Source organism: Manis javanica, chromosome 3, assembly GCF_040802235.1.
Source record: "Manis javanica isolate MJ-LG chromosome 3, MJ_LKY, whole genome shotgun sequence".
NCBI lineage: Eukaryota > Metazoa > Chordata > Mammalia > Pholidota > Manidae > Manis > Manis javanica.
The window spans coordinates 146,310,639-146,333,384 of record NC_133158.1 but is presented as its reverse complement, the minus strand read 5'-3'; the positions used below and the strand labels follow the sequence as shown (position 1 = coordinate 146,333,384).

Below are 22,746 nucleotides of genomic sequence, written 5' to 3'. Positions count from 1 at the left end.
AGAATACTATGAATAGTCGTAGTCCAACAAATTAGTTAGTCTATTTGAAATGGACACAATTCCTGGAAAGACACAAATACGAACAGATCTATAACAAGAGATTGACTCAGTAATTAAACCTTGCAACAAAGAAATGTCTGGGACCAGATGGCTTCACAGGTGAATTCCACCAAACATTTAAAGAAGAATTAATACCAATCTTACTCAAACTGTTTCAAAATATTGAAGAGAAGGGTTCAATTCCCAACTCATTCTAGGAGGCCAATATTTACCCTGATACCAAGACCAGACAAAGACTCCACAAGAAAACTACACACAAAATCTGTTATGAATACAGATGTAGAAGTCACCAACAACATAGTAGCAAACCTTATCCAACAGCATCTTAAAAGGATTATACACCATGGTAAAATTTGATCCCAAGAATGCAAAAATGGGGTCAACTTAAGAAAATTGATGTAACACACCACATTCAGATAATAAAAGGGGGAAAAAAATACTATCATCTCAGTTGACACAGAAAACACATTTGACTTTTCCAACACCCTTTCTTGATAAAACAGTCAGAAAACTAGAAGGGAACTTCCTGAACATGATAAAGAACATTTGTGAAAAACCCACAGCCAATATCATGCTTAATAGTGAAAGACATAAGCTTTCTCCCTGAGATGAGGAAAAATATAATGATGCCTCATTTTACCACTGCAATTAAACATTGTACTGAAAGCTTTAGCTTCTGTAATTAGATAAGAAATAGAAATAAAAACACCCAAATTGGAAAGGAAGAAGGGAAATGCTCTATTCACAGATAGTATTATTGTCCTATATACAGAAAACTCAAAAGAATTCACACACACAAAAAAAAACCTTTTAGACCTAATAAAAACCAGCAAAGCTGCAGAATAAAAGATTAATACACAAAAAATAGTTGTGTTTCTTATATAGCAATGTACTAGCCAAAATGGAAATTAAGAAAACAATTCCATTTACAATAGCATGCAAGGAATAAAATACATAGCAATAAATTTAACCAAGGAGGTGAGAGACTTGTACACTGAACACTATTAAACATGGCTGTAAGAAATTAAAATGTACCTAAATAAATGGTAAAATATCCATGTTCGTGGATTGGGAGCGCTAATATTAAGATGGCAATACTACTCAAAGTGCTCTACAGAGTTAATGCCAAACCTTACCAACATTTCAATAGCCTTTTTTGCGGAAATGAAAGAGATGATCCTTAAATTCATGTGGACATGTAAAGGACCCTGAATAGCCAAGAACAAAGTTGGAGGATTCACACTTCCTGATTTCAAAACTTATGATGAAACTATAGTAATCAAAAGACCTTAAATGTAGGTCATTGATTCATTTTGAGTTAATTTTGGATATGTTGTGAGATTAAGGTCCATTTTTATCAGTTGTATGTGGATATCCAATTGTCCTATCACCATTTGTTGAAAAGGCCATTCTTTCCCCATTGAATAGTCTTAGCACCCTTGTCAAAAATCAATTGCCCATAAATATATGGGCTTATTTATGAATTCTCAATTCTATTCCAATAACCTATGCCTATCTTTATGCCAGTACCATATTGTTTTGATTACTGTGACTTTGTCATAAGTTTTAAAATCAGGAAGTGTGAGCCCTGTAATATTGTTCTTATTATTCAGAATCATTTTGACTACTTGAGCTCTTCTGCAATTCTATATGAACCTTAGGGTCAACTTTTCCATTTCTTCAAAAAAGGCTTTTGGAATTTTGATAAGGATTTCTTTGACACTGTAGAGAGCTTTAAGTAGTATTACCATCTTAACAATATTAAGTCTTCCAGTCTGTGATTATGAGATGCCTTCCCATTTACTTAAGTCTTTAATTTCTTTCACCAATGTTTTGTACAAAATCACTTAAAACAATATCCAGTTTTTGTACTTAATTTTTACAGACTTGGAAACAGTTTGTTGCCAGACTTCATTCTGAATTAAGATGTACTTTAAAGAGGGAAGATTTGATTCTGAAATGAAACTATATCTTCCAAGAAAAAGTACCATGATTTAATGATGGATGTGCAGGTGAATCTGCTCACTGCCAGTATCTCTTCAATAGAGGACAGGAAGTTGTGTGTGAAGGGACATCATAGATTTGGCATCTCCTACAAGACTGTGTGTCCAATTCCTGGGAACACTGTTATGTGGTTATAGGATTGGTTTCCATTGTTTTCTGTTTGCTATTCCACTGTAAGATAAGAACCTTGAATTTCATGTCCATACTTAATACTTTTGTCCATAATAATCTTGTATAGTTTAAAATATGTAAGTACTTTTATTTTCAATATGTTATATATTTAAACTATTTACATTGGGCTTGTTATTGAACAAATGTTCTATTTGTGCTGCATTTTTTGCATGTGCCAGAGAAGCATCATTCTAAAACATTTTTTAATATTACAAGGTTGTTGATATATTGCACTGACTGCTTTTTTCTTGATTAATATATATATAAATCTTTTATATTTAGTAAAAAGATGACAATAGAACATATGTTCTTATCTCTTCACATCCTATTTTGAATTCCTTTTGAATATGTACTTTGATGAATACAAAATTGAAATCATCTTTAGTCAGATATTTCATTATGTTATTCTTCCCTAGTGAACAAGGGTATACTTTTCAGAACAGTCTAAGAGTCTGAGACATTCTGCAGAGCAGAGTTATCCATCCTTGCTGGATTTATTTATGGAAGTTAGTCATCAACCATATCCACTATAGAAATAATCTCAAGCAAGGGAGAGCTTCAGGGGAAACTGTAAAATGTGACAAATGCCTAGATTGGTCATCTGTTAATAACATATTGTAAGGAGGTACAGAATACAATCAGCCCTTCGATGCATTGGACATCTGGAATATAAGGAAATGCATTTTGAAAAAAACATTGATATAACATTCACTGCCACTTACTGGAGGTATGACTCAGCATTGAGGTTTTTGGCCTCAGATCCCAGTGCTGGCAATGTTAACTCTTAGGTAGTTTATGTGATACTAAAAGATGCACTGGAGAACCTTACTTAGGTTGATACCCAGCTCTACCACAAGCTTGGAATCATCATTTAATCTCAGTTTATAGAGACAGAAACTGAGGTTCAAAGAGGTTAAAGAATTGTCTGATTTCCTACAGGTGACAAATCATGGCTTCATGTCTTTTGGACCCCAGAGCCCAAACATTTTTTATAATCCACATGAGTCAAATAGATTTTTATATTCATCTCCCTATTTATACTAGTACACATGGACAATTGATTAGAAATGATTCTGTTTTAAAAAGATGCTGGTTTAAAAATCTAACTACTGATAGAAATTTTGAACCTGTGGTCTTATTGATGTTTTAATGACATGTCTCATCTCCCTAATTACCTGTCATAATATCTGCTCCATTATGAGGCCAAGAAAACATAACATGTACTTAGGACATATATATGAATTTCCATACAAATCATCAAATAAAAAACAAAGAAAAGGGGTAGATAGATTTTTTAGGATTGTCACTGGGTTTCTTTTAGATCTTAAATATGTTTGCTGCTTGCTGTATAAGAAGACAGGTTAGAGAACAGTCCTAGAGCCTTGACTGGGCATGAATGTGGTGTTTTATTGCTGTATATCATCAGTTTCATTTGTAATTGCTACTGAGTTACAAAACTGGCTTATTAATTTCTGTGCTCAGAATGTTTATTTATCAATTGTTACTTTACAGCCAGCTTTATGTGGCTTACAGAAATGAGAAAGTGGACGAAGCACTTTCTCTGAGCTTTCTGATGTGCAGGGTAGGTGGGACCTGGCAGATTCACAGACTGCTGCCTGACCAACAAACACTGCCTATTCAGATAAACATTTCTCATGATTTAGCCGCAGAGAATGATAGCTCAAAGTTATGTGCACATGGAGGGCTTCATGTGTAGGATTGCCATATTTAGCAAATAAAAATACAGGACACCTACTTAAATGTGACTTTAACATAAACAATGATTAACATGTTAGTATGAGCATGCCTATAACTACTGCATGAAAATCTTTTATTTTACCTGACAACCCTCATAATATTGCAACTTGTTAAGAATGGAAAAAAGGGCAATCTATTTTCAGATAATCTCTCTTTTTTTTAAATCTGCATCCAGTTTTAATTTCTTATCTTCATCCAGTTTTAATATTTTCTTGCCTGAAGGTAGTTGAATGTGATATGTTGCCATTAGGGGCTATCTTATTGTTTTCTATACTAAGACTGAAGAATGATCTACAGATTTGACAGTCCACAAAGAGAGTAATCATTAAAAATTTAGTCAGTGGCCACAGGCAAACATCTCTGTAACAGTATTCAAATGGAAAAAAAATTAAAGTGGAAGATTCATAAGTTTTTTAAATATCATGTTAATGTATTTAATCACATAAATAACTGTCACCTTCCTACCCCACATATAGTCATTGGGTAATTGTGCCTTTGGATATTATTTTTGTGGCTGTCCATCCCTATTTACCACTCCAAATTTTTACATCAGTCTTCTACAGGCACATGGGTGTAACCATGCTCTCACAATTTGTGTACTACAAGTCAAAGAATCAGAAGAAAACATATAAGATCTGTAACCATTCATTCTAATAATTCTATTTTTAAATGACATTTCTCATTTAAAAACCAATAGAACATTTTAGAGTTACTTTCAATGAAATAAAGTATATTTTGATAAGATGTAACATTTCTCTTAACCATCCCAATGAGTTCTTTGAGAATTTTTGTATGTGGCACATTTAGGTTCTATGTTATTACCATTTATTTCAATTGGTCTGTGTGATTGAAATGTGAACAGAAATGATAAATCACAAATATTTGGTTCTTCTAGGTGAGAAAGAGATTGGCAGGAAAAGTCAAGTACTTTTAGAAATTTCTGTAGGTGATAAACGGCACCATTTTTTCTCTCATGGCTACTCTAAAAACACCTCTTCCCTCAAATCATAACTGGAAATAGTTCCTTAGTGTTTACTGTTTGTTAGTACTGTTGTAAAGCATTTAATCCTCATACCACTAGATAAGGCAGGTGCTATTTCTATCCTCAGAGGCTGGCACAGAATAAGACTTCGACATACTTTTGTTGAGTAACTGAATACCATTATTTTTACCTTTGCTTTAATTGCCATTTCTTTAAATATTGTTTAATTTGTTTTTCTTTTTTCTTCTTTTATTTACTTATGAGCTAGCACAGAAACTAAATTTGTTTTAGCTATGTGTCAATGCAAGTGGCCCCATTTCTCTCCTTGGCATTGTTGGGGCACATTTCCTACTGCCCTCTGGTGGCTGCAACTCTTACAAAGGCCAGAACAGCTACCCAAATCTGCAGTCAGCTCCAAATCCCACTGGATACTCTTATGAGGAAGGCAATGGGACACCTTCCCTGTTGAGTAGCAGGCACTGTTCCAGGCCTTTTATATGTGCTCTTTGCTCTAACTTAATTCATCATAGCAACTCCGTTTTACAGGTGAGGAAACCAAGGTATCAAAAAACTGGGCCAAGGTCACATAGCTAAGAAGGAGAGTTACTAGATTTCCAAATCAACATTAGGTGCTGTGAGGAATTTATCTGAGTGACTCACAGTTTAAATAGTGCTATGTGAATCATGACCTTCATAAGAAGGGGGTCTATCTCTGTTCAGCACTGAGTCCCAAGCATCTAGCACATAGCAGGCATTCAGTGAACAGTGGTGGAATGCAATGAATTATAAAATAGGTGGACATACCCAGTAAAGCACTTGGTACTTAGAGAAAACCCAGTGTCCTCCCCTACATCACCCCCCTGGCAACACCAAACCCACTTAAGTGTATCAAATAAGACACAGTATCAACTAAAGTAAAGGAACTGCTTGGTAAAAGGTCACTAAAATAATGGTGCGTGCATGTGTATGTATGGTCACCACCGTAATCTGTTCAATCAATCTAGAGCGAATCCTGAATTTCTGTGGCAAATAGTCTAAAACAATATGACAGGCTAGCTTTCTTCAATTTACTCCCTCAGGCCTAAATTGAGGAGCTCATACAATTTATGAGGTTTCTGGTGCAGTTTTGCTTAGCTGCAATATCTTGTGTGGGCAAAGTAGACTGAATTTGGAATGATGTTAAACTTAGGGTCAATGCAGGTCCAAAGAAAATTAAGTTTTGCAGAGGAACATTTGTTCAATGGTCTCTCTAACTTAGAGTGTTAAAGGATAAAGCAAATCCCCTAAATACAAAACATGTTTGAAGGTCATTTTTTATTGAAGCCTATTGTCTTAACATGTGGTTGTATTATGTAAGTAACCATGAGTCCTACCTCTGCAGTTAGAACTCAACAAATGTTTTGAAATAAATGCTTCATCAGTTTGATGTTAAACAAGATTTACTCTGAATCTTGCATTCAGATGTCTGTGTGTCTGGCATCTCCTGATGCTAAGCCTAATACAGATGCAACATAACTAAAAACTGAGGTTATGACTGCATGGACTTAACTCTGCAACCCATGGTGAATGATGGTGGTTTCTAGAACTTGGTAGACCAAGTTTTCTACTTACACATAGATTTTTGTATGTTCACTTTTGTTTTTTGTTTTGCCTTTCACATTTGCTAAGGCTCTGTATTCCAGTATTTCCTAGTTCTCCAAACAAGAGTATTTAATTTGATCACTCCTGGAAGCTCTCATGCTTTATTATTACCTGGTGGAGTAAGAACATAGCCGGCCAATGCCCACAGGGAATGAGCTGTTCTCTTCCATGGTTAACAGTTCATTGACCAGCTGCTTTCTGTTTATTTCCTTGGCATGCTTTCCAAATGAACCTTCATGACCTCTGCTGACTTAACTTCAAGTCATATGCAGATATGTGAGATGGAGTCCTTAGGCTGTAATAACTTAATTTGTAACATCTTGGAGCACCAGTATGAATTATTCAGTTTTTTATTCTGGAACCCTAGAAGTGTAGATGTTTGTTAAGAATTGGTTGGTTAAGTGACTCTAGCGCAGAATCTCAGCTCCCAGGTTCATACTGGATTTGGGAGACCAAAAAACAATAACAGAGTGTTAGGGAGAGAGTCATACCAATCTTTAATCTCCCAGTATCAGGTCAAGCACTGAAATCACATCCGCCAAAAAGGTATCTGGTGGCCATCCTTTTATAGCAGCGTGGACAGTAGTGGCTGTTGCCAGCAAATACATAAGCATGTGCCTGTGCAGTGGGCCAGGTGGTTATATAAGCATGAGACCACAGTGCATGTATGCAGTGGGTACAGGCGTGAGTTAGCACTCAGGTGAGCATCCTGGCTATAGTGACTCCATTTTCCCTGCAGTGACTCTTCTTTCCCTGTCACAGGACCACTGCTTGACATGTCCCAGTGGTGCCTGGATTCCTCTCTGTCACTCCACTTTTCATCTTTCTCAAGAGCAGGTCCTCTGATGCCTCTCTCCTCATCTCAGAGGCCTAGGTCACCCTCCCTGTTACTGTTCACAATGTCTGCTGGCCACTGCTGCCACTAACACCACTTTTAATCTCTGTCTTGGTCTGCACTATTTTCCCACTTCATCTCTGCTGTGTTCTTCTGTCTTGGCTGCTGTCCCCTCCCACGGCTGGTCAGCACTAGTCTGGAGGTATTGAGCTCATAAAGTGGAGGTGGGCAAGTCCTTTCCTACCACTGACCCAGCCAATCACCACAGCCCACTGGGCGCCACCTGTGCACGTCCTCTTCTCATATGTGCTTAGTGATCCTGAGTTCTAAGTAAAGGGCATATTTGTTTTCCCCGACACCTTTTATTGTGGAGCCATTCCAGAAAAGCAAGTACTCTGGAGATTAAATACCAGACAAGATCTCTTTAGCTGCAGAAATTTCTTTCAGGATGCAATTTGGTGTCAGCTCAGTTGCTTGGGCACTTGTTTACCCTTGCCTTACTTGTTTGTCCTTAAGCCCTAGGGAGTAGAAGCCTGCAGAATGTATATGTGATCAGAGTACTGGTGTTCATTGTGCTTTCAGTGACAATACTAAGACTATTATTGATGAATAATTGACATGCGACTTCAACAGAAGTGAGAAAGGTCATCTTCATCTGAGAGCTATAAATTCTTACTTTTAGATCCTCTGTTGGGGTCATTTTAGAAATATTTTTTGCCAAGTTATTCATTGTTGTTAATCTTATAATCTCTACAAAGATATTATAGATGTGCTAAAGTTAGTCTAGGAAATGTTTTATTTCAAACAAGAAATGAGGGTGTGCTGGGAAGCAATTCCCACCCTCTCCATGTTCTCCCAGTAAAAAAATTTAAGAAATAGTTTTTATTAACTTTCTGAAATACATCTAAGAAACATCAAGCCTTTGGAATTCCACAGGTAGTAAATTTTAGTATACCATAACTGACCAGCGGTCTGATAAGATCCAGATCCATTAAAAATCCAGAGAGCATCTTCTCCCCTTATGGGACAGAGGCTGGTGGGCAGAAAGGCCTGACCCAATGTGAGGAGACCCATCCTGCCGGTGATTCTTCCCGCTTGGCCCCTCCTATAGGCAGATCATTTTATATTGGTCAGAGAAGGGGTTCCATGGAGCTGAAGCAGAAATCCAGATGGAAATCAGGTAAATAAACCACTACTGAAGTCATTTAGAGAAGAAATTTGATATTGCTGTTATTCAAAACAACTTAGTGTAACTGAGTGGGTAGATAAATGATTTTGCTATCTGATTGGAGACTACCCACCCTAGAAAGAGATGCTCAATGTTCATTGGTCTCCAATATAACAAGGACAGAGAGAAAAAACATACTTCCATCCCTGTTTTCTCTAACGACTCCTAGTTCCCTTTAAAATGCTCAGATCCTAATGTATGTTTAGATTACCCCTTAATGCTATCATTCTTTCTGTTACTGCTTTTAGGATACTCTTGGCATAATTGAAATGTCAGGCTTTATTTGTGGCTGTATATCTTGTATATTGTACTTGGGATCTTGATTCCCCCAACTATATAGAAATGTAAGTACATTATTTGCTCTGTATGCACTGATCAATCAAAAGTGCTTCTTACTGCTTTGCCTGCCTTGGGAAGATGCCTTGGCATTCTGAGAAGTGCTTTGGGGGCCATCAACATGGATGTCACAGTGTTGAATTGATTCTTGCTCAGGTTTTTTTCTTATTGTTTGTTACACTCCTTTCAGCTGAGGCTACAGGATACAGATCAGCCAGAATTTTAGTCTAAATATGTTTTGCTAGGCTTGCATATTAACATCAATATTACGAAGTCACAATAAAGTATACAAAGCATTTGGCATGGATATTGTGGTTGTTTCAAAGTTGCTATTCCCTTGCATTTTGCAGCTGATAATACTTCATTGTGGCAACCTAGAAAAGACCCAACTTAGAGATGTGCACCTCCTTATCTTCCTGATTTTGTTAATCATCCATGGTTTATTTGAGTTTCCTATTGAATATTCTCTCATTCAGTCAGGTCCTGGAAATTGAAAACCTCTAACTACATTTCTGAATGCTTAATAGGAGTAAAATGGTATTTTTCTCTAATTAATGCATTTGAATTCCCACATGGTCAGATAGGCTTATATCTTTGTCAGCATTTTGAAGTGAAGTATTGCAAAAGTAGCATATACACATATATGAATAGGAATAAATAAGCCAGGTAAGCCAGTAATCAGCAACACTACAGGTTCTGAATAAAGAAGTTCCATGGAGACCTTTCTTCAGGGGAGGTTGTTATGGTCCCTCCCTTAAAATTGCCTTAAAAATGAGTCCAAGAGGCAGCTACACAGTAGGTAAGCATTTACTAACCCCCAATCCAATATTGGAGCTAAGTGATAGGTGCTAAATGGCACTTAAAAAGTCATTGACTGTCACCAATGTCACACATATTAGATATTTCACATATTTAAATCTTAGTACTTTCTAAATCTTGAAGGAAATGAATGGTAAGAGAAAAGAGTTGTTGAATTAGCTATAACTGTTTTACCTGTCTGGACAATCAAATATAGATATAAAACCAAAACATTAAGGACACATTAGGAAATACATATGGTGAATAATAGAATGTTAAAAGGAATTTCCATAAACCAAGAAGAAAAAATAGCCAAATAGAGAAATTATGTAGGTCTCAAAAACAGATAATTGAAAAAATTGAAATAGCACACACATGAAAAATAACTTCTCTAGGAATTGAATAAATGCAAAATGAAGTAATAGACTATTTTAGTCTATCAAATTAACAAATATAAAGAAATCTTAGGGACCAATTGATAAGGTCAGGGTTTATTTGCACTATTCCTATTGAATATTCTTTAAAATGCTCATGCTGCCGAGTAGATCATGTAAATTGCTGGAGCCCATCTGGAAGACATTTTAGCAGTTTGAATTCCTCATCTAGATATCTATTCTAAAGAAATTACCAGAAAAATGAAGAAAGATACATATACTCAGAAATTTGTTGCAATGTTTTCTGCAAGTCTGGCCGCAGACAGTGAAATATTCTGAAATAATTTTAAAATGTTGACAAAGAATTTTTAATGACGTGAAGAAATCTTCATAATATATAACAGGAGAAAAGAGCAGCATAAAATAATAGATATGCTGTATGTATAGTCATGTGTATTGCATAAAAAGACAGAAAGAAATGAACCAGAATATTACCTCTGAGTATTGAAAGAATGGGTAATATTATTTTAATCTCCATAGTTTCTACAACTTCCAACATTTCCACATGAGTATATCATATTTTTATAATCAGAAGATGTCACTGATACTAATGAAATGCAGTTTAAAACTTTGATGAGCTGTGAAGCTATATATTGTGTAGTGAAAAAAAAAGAACTTATATCATGTTCGCTTCTCTTGTTAGTTCCAAAGAAGAGCTACTGAAGCAATTTCCCTTCTGTTGTTTGCACTGGCCTGGATCAGGAACTGCCTGTATGGACTTCGTGTGGTTTTAAAGGCACGAGCGGCCAGATGCCACAGGAGCACTTGGTGTATCATCTGCCTTGGCTTATTGGAAGCTTTGGAGTCTTATTTCTGGAATGTTTTGTACCTTTTGCTATCAGAATGCCACTGGGGGATAAACGTGTACTTTATATATTGTCTCTTCTAACAAGTGTAATAGCTAATGGTATAGCCAGTTCATTACTGTATTTGAGAAAGTCATTCCTAAGGAAAGCACTCTCTTTTCCAAAGTCTCCTAGGTAATTAGCTCGTTAGCATGGGATCAAATGCAAAGGCGGGTTCCTTGCTTATCTTTGATTTATCATATAAAAAAAAATTTGAGCCAAGATTAAGCATCTTAGATATTAAATTCTGGTTAGATTATAACAGCAGACATTAAGAGAAAGAGATATCTCACCTCTGGAAATCTATACAGAGAGCACATTGAATTAATAAAGAATAACTGGTGGGTGCTCTACCTTCTGTCAATAAATGTGAATCTTATGAATTAATAGTTTAGGGAACATAAAATATTTGGAATCATTGGCTAATGAATTTAATGAAAGTTAACAATAGTGATTAAAACTACATCCTTTGAGTATAGGGAATACATAGGAGGGCACTTACTATTCTCAGTATCTTAGCTTACTAGAATGCACAGTCATTACATAGTGAAATGACAATACTGTATTCTGTGTTCTTGTACTCATTAGTACTCTGAGTTGCAAGCATGCAGGAGTGCTCATTGTTGATCAGCGACGAGAGCTGCCATTTGGAATTGCAAAGCGAGGGACCCAACGCTCATGTTCTGGATTGCCAAACAGTGTATCAAATAATTGCTTAAGAATTCTTGGCATGAGTTTTACTTTTCTTTTCTTGGGCTCAGCCATTAAAGAAAATCAAACTAGCCTCTTGCACTTCAGCAGTTCTTTACGATTTTTAGCACTTTGCCGTAGATCACTAATGAGTACTCCCAAAATGCTTCCGTGAAGCAGAAAAATAAGAGCCTTGCTTAAAATTGGATACTTGGAGGCAGAGAGCGTAGGAATGCACTATGAGGGAATGATAAGGCTAGGACGGGCCTCTGAGCCCCTGTCCTCAGCAGGTGCGGGAGTGCAGAAAGGCGGTCCCAGAGTCTCCGCAGGGGAATCGCTGAGTCAGCCTCCTTTCGTCCCTCTGCTAAGAAGGAGCACAGAGAGGAGCTCCAAGCCATTGCAAGACTGTGCTGGGGAAATTGTGGGTAGGCGACAACATAATTGTTTCAATTTCTTTCAGATTGGTAGAGTGGGGTTGATTTATGATTTCTTCAATGAACAGCTAAAAGTACTGTTTTTATTCTGATTTGACCATATGAATGCTTAATCTCTTGCTCCATGTATTGGAATGCATGGGACAGTATTGTCCTCCAACTGACCTTTTCCAAAACCGAATCCTGAGCCTAAAAGCTGTAACCTAAAACCCCAAATCATTGATTGGCCTTGAAGAACTTGCCCTGAGAGAATTAGGCCATTCCTTTTTCATCTTTAAGTGCATGTGCCTTGTGTGTACATCCAGAAAGTGGTATCCTTGGCCTCAGGCCTCGCTGAATTTGGGGATTTGTGGATGAGCAATAATCTCTCAGTCACAACTTGACTGGAGCCTGAACCCAATCTCACCCAAAATTAGTTTTCAAATCCAAATGCAATTAAAAACAGATGTTTTCAAGTAAACTGAAAAAAGTTGTGAAAAAAAAAATGAGATTCACTGCCTTGGTTGAATTTTCTAGGTATATGTAATCAACAGGAAGGGAGAAGAAATGTGTTGTTGCCAGAGAGTTTGCTCTTCCTTGTATCTACACTGAGCCCTTAGGAGCCTGGAACCAGTGCCCTTTGAGGAAGTGTGTTATGATTTGCCAGGCTGGACTTCTCTGCCTGATCCACTTTCTGACCTATTTACATGTCAAGACAAACGTGCATCTTGTGTTAGGCACTTAATAATTCTTATTGCGGAGAATTATGTTTTACACACAGAGGAAGGGGCACATAAAAAATAACTTGTTTTCCAAAAGTCCTAGAATATTAAGGATTCTTGCACAGGAAGTTTCATTTACTGCATGCTTTAAAACTTCTTCTAAAGCTAGCCTAATGGCTATTCAGGAAACATTAATGAGTTTGGGAAGGTTTCTCCCCCACTGAATCAGAACCCCATTCAAGTATGCATAGTGGGGAAATGGAGGAGAAAGCTTACTTGTGGACAAATAATACCCAGGAACTTTAATGTATTAAAATGGATTCATAAGTTCTTTTAAGATGAAAAACATGTGTCCAATTATTCTGAGATCCACCACTCCTTACAAGTTCAGAACAGACAGTCCTCATCTCCCTGTCTTAAAATGAGTAGGTCTATTTTCAGAATAATTTTCAGCATTAAGTCTGGTCCACCATTTGATTTTTAATCTCCTCTTTTATCCCTGGAATCTTGCATTCCTGGTACACTTCATCTCTTTTGTGTGGAATAATATCCTTCAGAAATCTTTGATGCATTGGTGAATTAAAAGAAAAAAAGATGTAAGTGCTTGCTCTATTTGTCATTTTTAATATGTTTTGAGCCATATGATTTATGATTAAGTGTTTCTTGGGAGAGGAGAATGTTTAAGGTGGTATTTTGAGCTCCATTTAAGGCAATTTAGTTGTCATCAGGCCTCCTCACCCCATAACCTTCCTAAGACCTTGCTTCATAAATTGGACCCAAACAATTGGCTTGTGTTTCGAGTAGACAAAGCCTTATGGAAATGATACTTGCTAAGTATTTTTATTGGACATCTGGGTAAGAGTTCACCTTTGTCAGACCAGTCACAGACCACAGCCTGACTCCTATACCCTTAGTGGCAGTTTCTGCTCTTGGCACACTCTTTTAAAATTCCTTTAAATTGAAAGGGAATGAGATTTGGATCATTTTTTCCCCAACTTTCTGCTTTGACTCCTGATTCAGTAGCTGAGATTAACAATGTCCCTCCCTTATCTTTAGGTCATGACTCTGCCTGTAGGCACTCCCCTGCCTGCCAATCTGTATACCCTGGTACTGGGTGGACTCCCTATAGCTCACATTATGTCCACGTATGGCCAGGATGCTGAGGCCCGGAAGATGCCAAGTGAAGTTGGCAGGTGGAAAGAATGACTGCGCTTGCTCCATCTCCACTGATTCCTCTCGGTGTGTCACCTGGACCCGAACTGAAGTTGGATGCCAGGGCATGGAACTCCTCCTTGTTGAGCTGACCTTAGATGAGAGAGAGGAGAAGTTAGTATCATTTCACTTTATTTCTTAATAGCAAAGCTTATCCTTTATTTAAGAGACGTAAAGGCAACAAATACAGTGTCCCTTGGGGTTGATAACCAGATGAAAAAGATTGAGGAGCTCTCTGTAGTATTTTTCATTATTTGTACCATAATATAAAATTGTATGTTTGGAAAATATTTCAGCCATGAACTTAATTTTAGAAATTCCTGGACTGAAGGTAGAATATCTTTGATGAAAATTTTTGGGACAAAGTCAGGAAGTGACTAGGCCAAATATGAAGGGAATAAATAAACAAACAAATAAATGAAATAGAAGAAAGGGGTATGTTCAGAGTATTCCAAAGATGAATTGTATTCTTGTTCAAACAGAGAAAAATATCCATTCCCCAAGAGAGAATGGATTCGGCATGTGATTCCAGGTGCTAACAAGAATAACAGAGTCTTAGCACGTGGGCCCCGCCCTCTGTTCATTATTGCTCTCCTGAGAGTGCTGGCACTGTTCTAAATGTGAGGCTTTAAAAAGTGTGCATCCTATGGAGATGTTCATTTAACTCCTTCCAGTGAGGAGATACACACCAGAAGATCTTATTAAATGAAGTTTCACACAAGTCTCATGTGCCTGGGTGTGACTTCAGGATCGAGGAGATTTAAATGTCATTGCAGTATATACTGATGATCAAGAGAGTTTTTTAAATGTTTAAAATGTTTTCCAGTTGACAGAGCAGTTTCACACCTGACATCCCAGACTTGCTGTCCTTTGGAGGGCAGGCCCTCGGAGCACTCAGAGAGCAGAGTGGGGCTCTGGTGTTAGTAAGCCCCTGTACCAGTACCGTCCAGAGAGCTGTCCGTATGAATGCTAGAGCTGAGAAGCCTGCCATTACTAGCTTTCATCTCTCTGCACCTCAGTGTGCTTGTCCATAAGGGAAGGAGTTGAATTACATCTTTAATAGCCTTTCCAGCTTGAGAATTCTTAGTCTATTCTCTATTTCCAGCTCAAGAGGTTTTAAAACTTGTTTGTTCATTTTAATTCCTTTGGGTATAGAGCTAAAGAACAGCAAGCAAGCCAGGGAAGGAGGTGAGGAAGGCAAAGATCAGGAAGGGCAAACAAGAGTGAGAGAGAACTGGGAGAAGAATGAAAGGAAATAGGCTTATAGATAAGTAATGGGGTGGCAGGAGCCGGGCAGGCTGGCTAATTTCCTGTATCTCAGATTTAATCTGAGGGGGATCTAGCTGATGATTTGCAGTGTAATTCTGTAAGTAGTGTCAGAGTTAATAATATTTTTGACTTTTTCCTTAAGAAAAACACAGCCAGTGACTGCACAGTTCATTCTGCATGGAAGACAGAGACCATGACAGCCCAGTGTGGCGGTGCTGGAAGGAGAGCCATTTCCGGCTAACGAAGAGGGTCCTTAAGGGGGGATCTGCAGCCTCTGTCCTGGGTGTGGCCAGGAGCCTCGTCTTGTGGGCGCTCTGTGGGTGGAGGGGTGAGCTCATGCCTTTTCCTCCCTGAAGCAGTCATTCTATGACATTCAGCCCCAACCAGGTCCTTTGGTCACAAAATAAAGAATGGTTTCCCATCAAGGTTTTTGCCACTAGCTACGTTTTAGTTGATATGAAAATCTGTAGTCATTACTATCTCTGTTTTTCACCTTATTCAGTCATCAGCTGTGGTTGTTATTTCTTTACACAGAAAAACAAAAACCCCTCTTGTGTGCTCTGGTGTGACACCTTGGTCTCCTAAAGTGGACAGGGGTTGAGTAGGAATTAGGTGTCCTTTTCTTGTGGGCGATTGTAAAATGTTTCATTTCCTCAGGGGCTGTGAGGAACACATTGATAAACTGTGGAGTAAGCTGGTTCTGGGAAAGATTGCAAAGCATTTTCAAAGCAGAACTGCCTAGTGGGAAGCAGGCGTTCCTCGTACTTTCAATCCAGTGCTATGAGGGTGGCCTGGTCTCGGGAGTGGGGGTGGCTTGGCGGAGTCCCAGAGCACACAGTCCTCTCCAGGCTAGCGGGGCACTGGGGCTCTCATGACAGCTGCAGCCACTCTCCAGACAGTGTGTCTCCATTTAGGACTTTGCCTCTGAGGCAGTTGCCTAGAGCTCTTTGTCTGGAAAGAAATGTCATAGCTCTTCAAGCCGTGGTCTGTCAGCGGCTGCCCAGAATTTAGCGCATCCTATGGGGCTCTTGTGCCTTCTGCGTTTATGAAAACCCCACCTCAGTACAGTCCTTCACTGACGTGGCAGCTTATTCAGGTGGGTCCCTCTTGGAGTATGCAAGAGGAATGGGGAGTTGGATTGTGGATTAGAAAAGTTAAATAAAATAAAGAATCAATTAAAAAGAAACCAACACATACATACCATAAACACTTTCTCTTAACTTAAAAAATGTTGTATTCTTTCAGGAATCATTTGATGTAGGAGGAAAGAAATATTTTCTCTTTCTTATTGAAATACACAACTTTTACAATATTATACAACAATATTTACAACTTTTATGATATTATATTAGTTTCCGGTATACAGCAGTTATTTAGCAACTATATACATTGCTAAAATGCTCACCGCAGTAAGTGTAGTTGCCATCTATTAACATACAAAGATGTTACAATGTTATTGACTATATTCCCTATGCTGTACTTTTCAGACTAATTTATGTTATAATTGGAAGTTTGCACCTTTTTATCTCTTTGCTCAGTTTCACCCATCCCCTTACTCCTGTAAAAGTCATCTTTGAATCTGGGTATGATATTAGAATCATCTTTCACAAACCGCATTAGTAATGCATCATCTACAATCTCCATTTGGGTTTTTTTTTAAGTTATTGCTTCATTAGATTAGAGCACACATTTAAAGGCAGTCACAGAATCATCTGAGAAAACAGGTCTCCAGATGGTAGTTGCTGTTTTTCCCTGACTTTAACAGTTGTTTCACTTGCATGTAATTCAACGTACAGTTGGGAGCTCCCCTTGGAGAGCCCTTCCAAAGTAGCCATCCTCATTTTGCGTAAATAGTTCTTTCCTTTTGCACTCGTATTTCATTGCTTCCCATAATATTCAGTTACATTGTGTAAATATATTAAGGCCAATGGTGTTGGGGGTAAAGTACAACTGATCCTTGGTGAATTTACAACAACTAGTCAGAGTGGAAGCCCAGTGGCTCTAGAGACAGACCTGCTCTCTGCTGGCCGTCAAGGTTGAGGGCCAGGAGGAGGAAGGCCGACAGAAGGCCTGAATGCCCACTCACCTGCAGAACTGCTAAGGGAGTCTGTGAAGCAGCTTCTGCTCTAATGAACTCCTACCAGGCAGAGTGCAAGGTGGCAGTCCCCAACAGGGGGCAAAGCTGGGAGTCCAGTTGCTGCACAGTGTTAGGTGCAGTAGAGACAATCCACACAGAGGAGGAGAAATCACTTCTCTGAAATGTGCAACCAGGAGGCAGGGGCTGAATTGTGTTGCCCCTAAAGTTTGGATGTGGAATCCCTAACCCCTAATACCTCAGAACATGACTGTATTTGGAGATAGGGTCTATAAAATATTGATTAAATTAAATGAGGTCATTAAGTCCTACCCAATATGAGCGTTCTCTTCATAAAAAGAAGCTATTTGGACACAGACGCTGACACAGGGAAGGCGATTTGAGGATGCAGAGAAAATGGCCATCTGTAAGCCAGGTGGAGAGGCCCGTTGCAGACCCTGCCCTATGGCCCTTAGAAGGAACCAACTCTGATGACACCTTGGTCTGGAGCATCTAACCTCCAGAAGGGCGAGAAAATAAGTATCTGTTGTTTACCAGTATGGGGTCTTTTGTGAAGGCAGCCCTAGCACACTACTACAGAGCCTTCATGGAGGAGGAAGCATTTGATGCGGGCTGGAAAGGATGGGTGGTTTATTGATAGCCTAAGATAAGAGGAAGGAAATTGCAAGCAGATGGAAGATCTCGAACAAAGATTTAGAAGTGGGCACGTATTTGAGAAATAATAAGACGACCTTTTGGCTAGAGGAGAGTTCCTGTAGGGCAGGAGGAGGATAGGAAGTAGGTCAGATCAGGGTCTTCTGTGGGCACTGGGGGGGGAACCTGCTGAAGGATTTGGAGCAGTGACACAATCAAAGTGGCATTTAGGGTCATTATCTTGTATGCAGTTGCCAGAGAAGTCTGTCTAGCACCTGCTGAAGGCCCTCATGGCTGTCGGCAGTGTGGATGTGACCAGCTCCTAGATGAGGCTGATGGTACTGCTTAGGGAGCGCAGAACTGGTGGGAGAGACAGACTCACCCTGACATAAGAGTGACAAAGCATTACTGCCTTATTAAGCTCCCATCCCTTGGCCTCACCACCACCCTGCCCACTCCCAGCACCCTGCAAGTGAAGAGACTTGCCAGGTTTCCTGACATCATTTGCTTCTTGAGCAGGACATAGACAATGTGAGCAGGAGAATTCAGGAAGAAGGTTTGGCTCTGGGCTGCTGATGGAAGTGCCCCCTCATCTCACACAGGGGCAGTTGGACTTCAGCTCATCTTGGGGTTTATATCAAGCTGAGTGCTGAGCTGAAACAGCATTTTATCTTGCAGTCTTAAAACACTATGTATCTGTATGTAGTAACTCCTACGAGGCCTAATTACCAAATCATTGGTGCTCAATAAATATTTTTAATAAATGCAGTAATGGCCTGTTCCATGGCTTTTGATCATGCTTATAGCCTGTTGCATTAGAAGAGGTTTCTCAGCCTTCCGTCAGCATTAACTATTCTGGAGCCCTGTGATATTGTTAAAAACAATTGCCAGAAAAGGCTCAGTTAAGAACAAGGATCCTCAAAGAGAGATTCTGTCTCTGTAAGTCTGAGATAAGTCCTGGGTGTACCTATTTATTAAATGTGCTGTACATGATTCTGACTTATTGCTAGGGTTCCAAAATCACTGATTATGACCTTTTATAACAGTTCTGAGATCAAGGTTAAATCTGATACCAAAGAAATTTAATCCTTATGATTCTAATTTTAGCAAACTTCATTAGCTTATCTAGAAAAAGCTTTGCATTCCAAGATTCAAATGAGTGACTTCAAAGCAACTGCTTCTGCTTTCCAATTTAATTTAAAGAGAAACTCTTCTCTTCCTCGTGATTCTTTCACACCAAACAACAAAACTACCCAAATAAGAGATAGAAATTCTTTTACAAAAACAAGTTCATGCTCAGAACCACCCCCAACTAACCCCAATTAAGCTGAAATACCAAGTTCTTTATTAAAAAAAAAAAAAAGAGCAGGTGGGAATATTGTCCATAAACTTCTGTGTACAAGAAAATGGAACTTCACTTTTCTATAGCTCAACTCATTTTCTACTTCAAGTTTCCATTTCATTAGATGGCAAAATCTTAGTTTAGTCAATAGAGTATTTTATACCTCTTCCCTAGGGGTTGCACTAAGTCATTGGGAATTTAAATGATAGCAAGGCATGGGGTGAACGGGGTGGCTCAGGAGGTCATCCATCTGACCTGAGTCAGCACCTGTTCCCACTGGCATCACTGAAATGTCCTCATTTCTATCTGGTCCTTGTTGCTACATCATCTTTCATCCCCCATTGCAAAGCTTTAGGTCTCCACTGATTTCCATACCTCTCTCAGGCATGACTGGATGAGTCTCCTACTTCATCCAAATCCTGGGCAGGGATAGATCATGTGGTTGCCTCTGTAAATTTATGTTGATACAAGAGGTAGTCATTTCTACCTTGAGATGATATTGTCCTTCCCCACATGCTGCCCAAGAAAGAGGGGTGGGTTTCTTCCATTTCAGTGTGTATGAGATTGTAGGGCCCTTGCACAAGGCCCCCAGCATCTTCTCCTTGCTGCCTCTCCCTCTGCCCTGGGAAATCTTTTCTAATCTCTGGGGCAGCAAACCTTGCACTTACCTAATCAAGCATTCTCACAAATCTGTTAGATTGTTTCTGCACAAGATTCCGTTCAGTTTACCTTTGAGGGTTGGACTTTTGAACAAATCACAGAAAATGTCTAGTTTTTCTCTTTAGGCCCCATCACTTGATCCCTGAGGCAATAAGCACCTAGCTGAAATCATCAGGGTGGTACTATGGAGCAACAGAAATAGAATGCTAGGCCTCCTCTGAAATGTATTTGATTCAGCCTTGGCTGAAATTGTAATCAAAGCCAGAGAGTCACAAGCTTCAGTGATCAGTTTAATGAAGAATTTTGAAGAATATTGGCACAGGGCTTGGTGAATCTAGAGCACTGAGTTAGCCAGAACATCTTAATATATAATAGCTAGAAAATAGAAGATGTTTACTTGAAACTCACTGAGAATATAAACAGCAAAGTTAGAGTGAAGGTCTTATTTTTTCATGTTTATATTTATTCTGTATCTTGTTATCATGAAATCATTCTTTTACTAGTTTGCAAGAATTTCCTTGGAGAAATATTGACTCTAAACTTTATTGTTATCTTCTATGGACTGTATCCTTAATCTCAGAAACATGCTTGCTTGGAATGGGAAATTGCATTTACTCACTATAAGTTTGTGGAAGGAAATTGAATTTGATAGAATGTTTATTGCTGGAAATCAAGTTTACTCACCTAAAGTTATAATGTATACACCAGCTTGTGGCCTCTCTAGCTTCATTCTGTTACTTTACTCTTATTTAAGGGCCTTGACTTCATTTAGTTAAGAAGCATCAAGCCCTTTACTTAGCTTTCTCCTTGAAAACCTGTTTGAAAAACTTCAAGATTCCAATGAAAGTAGTTTTAAAGAGTTTTATGAATTTAAGTTTTTCTCCACTAGCGAAAAAAAGAAATGGCAAGGAATAAAACCATGAATTAACATTTCACACTCATTCTGCCACAAAAGTAGAAATGTCTTTCTAACACGTCTTAGTGACAGAAGCACAACTTCAGAGTAATACCACTAAAGGAGATGCAGACAGGCCAGAGAAAAGCATAGGGATTAGGACACAGATATATTCAGTTTACTAGGTCCAGTGCCCAGTTCTATCTTGGTACCCAAGGTGTTAGTCCTATAGAAGAGACTAATTTGATAAAGTGCATTTATGTGAATGCATTGGCTATGTTTTTACTACCTTTGTTTCCCCTGTTATTACACATATTTCCTGAGGGCAGAGACCTTGTCTATTTGCTGTATCTCCAGGACATCCTACCAGGAGAGTGGTAGGCAGTCAATAAATACTTGTTGAAATAAAATTATAAAAAAATGAATGTGTTATCCTAGGATTCTGGGTAGACTTTCACCCTATGTTTTTGAAAGTATTGTTAGAAAAAAGTCAAATTTTAGTACAAAGATTAGTTAGAGTGATTGACCTGCCAGCATTAGTCATGGCTGTCCTTCGAGCAAGCACTCTTCCCTGGATCCCTCAAACTACACACCTTTAATGCTCTGATACAAGAATTCTATGCAAACCTCGCTCCGTGTCTGCCCATTTTTGAGTAGGTGAGCTCAGTTCCTCTGTCTGGTAGGACACAGTGCATATTTACAAATAGGTATATCCCTATGAGTAGTTGTTATAATTTTGCTGTGTGGATGGTCAGTGAATTATGTGGATGGGTCTTGGAGAAAGGAGCAAGAAAACACCGTATTCAGACTGCAAGGTCACATGTCTGTCAGGGACTGAAGAAGGAGACACAGCTATCTTGGGTCATTCTTAAAGGATACAGTTTTCCCTGAATGTCTTTCCTTTCATTACCCCATCATTACCCCAAGATTTTTCAGGCTTAAATCTGAATGGACAAGTTTAAAATTTATTCCTTGTATTTTCAAATGTTTAAAAGTTTTGGAAAGAGAGGGCGGAGCCAGGATGGTGGCGTGAGTAGAGCAGTGGAAATCTCCTCCCAAAAACACATAGAGCTATGAAAATATAACAAAGAAAAATCTTCCTAAAATAGAGACCACAGGACACAGGACAACATCCAGACCACATCCACACCTGCAAGAACCCAGCGCCTTGCGAAGGGGGTAAGATACAAGCCCCGGCCCGGCGGGACCCGAGCGCCCCTCCCCCCGGCTCCCGGCAGGTGGAAAGAAACCGGAGCAGTTTTTTTTCTTGGCGAGTGCTTTTTGGAAGCCCTAAAGGGACAGGGACCCCGTTGCTAGGGAGGCAGGGTGGCGGGACTGGTGAGCGGGTGCCTGGGACCGGCGCCTGAGGACGGAGGAAATCGCGCGTTTTTCCCCCTTTTTTTTTTTCTTCTCTTTTTGGTGAGTGCTTTTTGGAAGCCTTAAAAGGACAGGGACCGTGCTGCTAGGGAGGCAGAGCAGCAGGATGGGTGAACGGGTGCCTGGGACCGGCACCTGAGGACAAAGAATATCGCATGTTTTTCCCTGCGGGACCGGTGGGCGGGTGCCTGAGACCAGCACCTGAGGATGGAGGAAATTGCACGTTTTCCCCCCTTTTTTTTCTCTTTTTGGCGAGTGCTTTTTGGAAGCCTTAAAGGGACAGGGACCCCAGTGCTAGGGAGGCAGGGTGGCGGGACTGGTGAGCGGGTGCCAGGGACCGGCGCCT

The 22,746-nt window shown here is 39.2% G+C and overlaps 1 long non-coding RNA gene across 3 annotated transcripts in view; it reads left to right on the top strand.

The window, feature by feature from the left end:
- The window catches only part of LOC118968267 (uncharacterized), an 83,139-nt gene extending 67,326 nt beyond the window's left edge, over positions 1-15,813 (top strand). For 2 of the 3 annotated variants that reach the window (XR_012129408.1, XR_005055840.2), the window contains 2 exons: positions 13,974-14,243; positions 15,541-15,813. This is a non-coding gene — a long non-coding RNA (uncharacterized lncRNA). Of the gene's footprint in view, positions 1-11,276; positions 12,208-13,973; positions 14,244-15,540 lie in introns of those variants that run through there. The other variant, XR_012129409.1, reaches the window with a different exon arrangement.
- Positions 15,814-22,746: the final 6,933 nt, after the last annotated feature.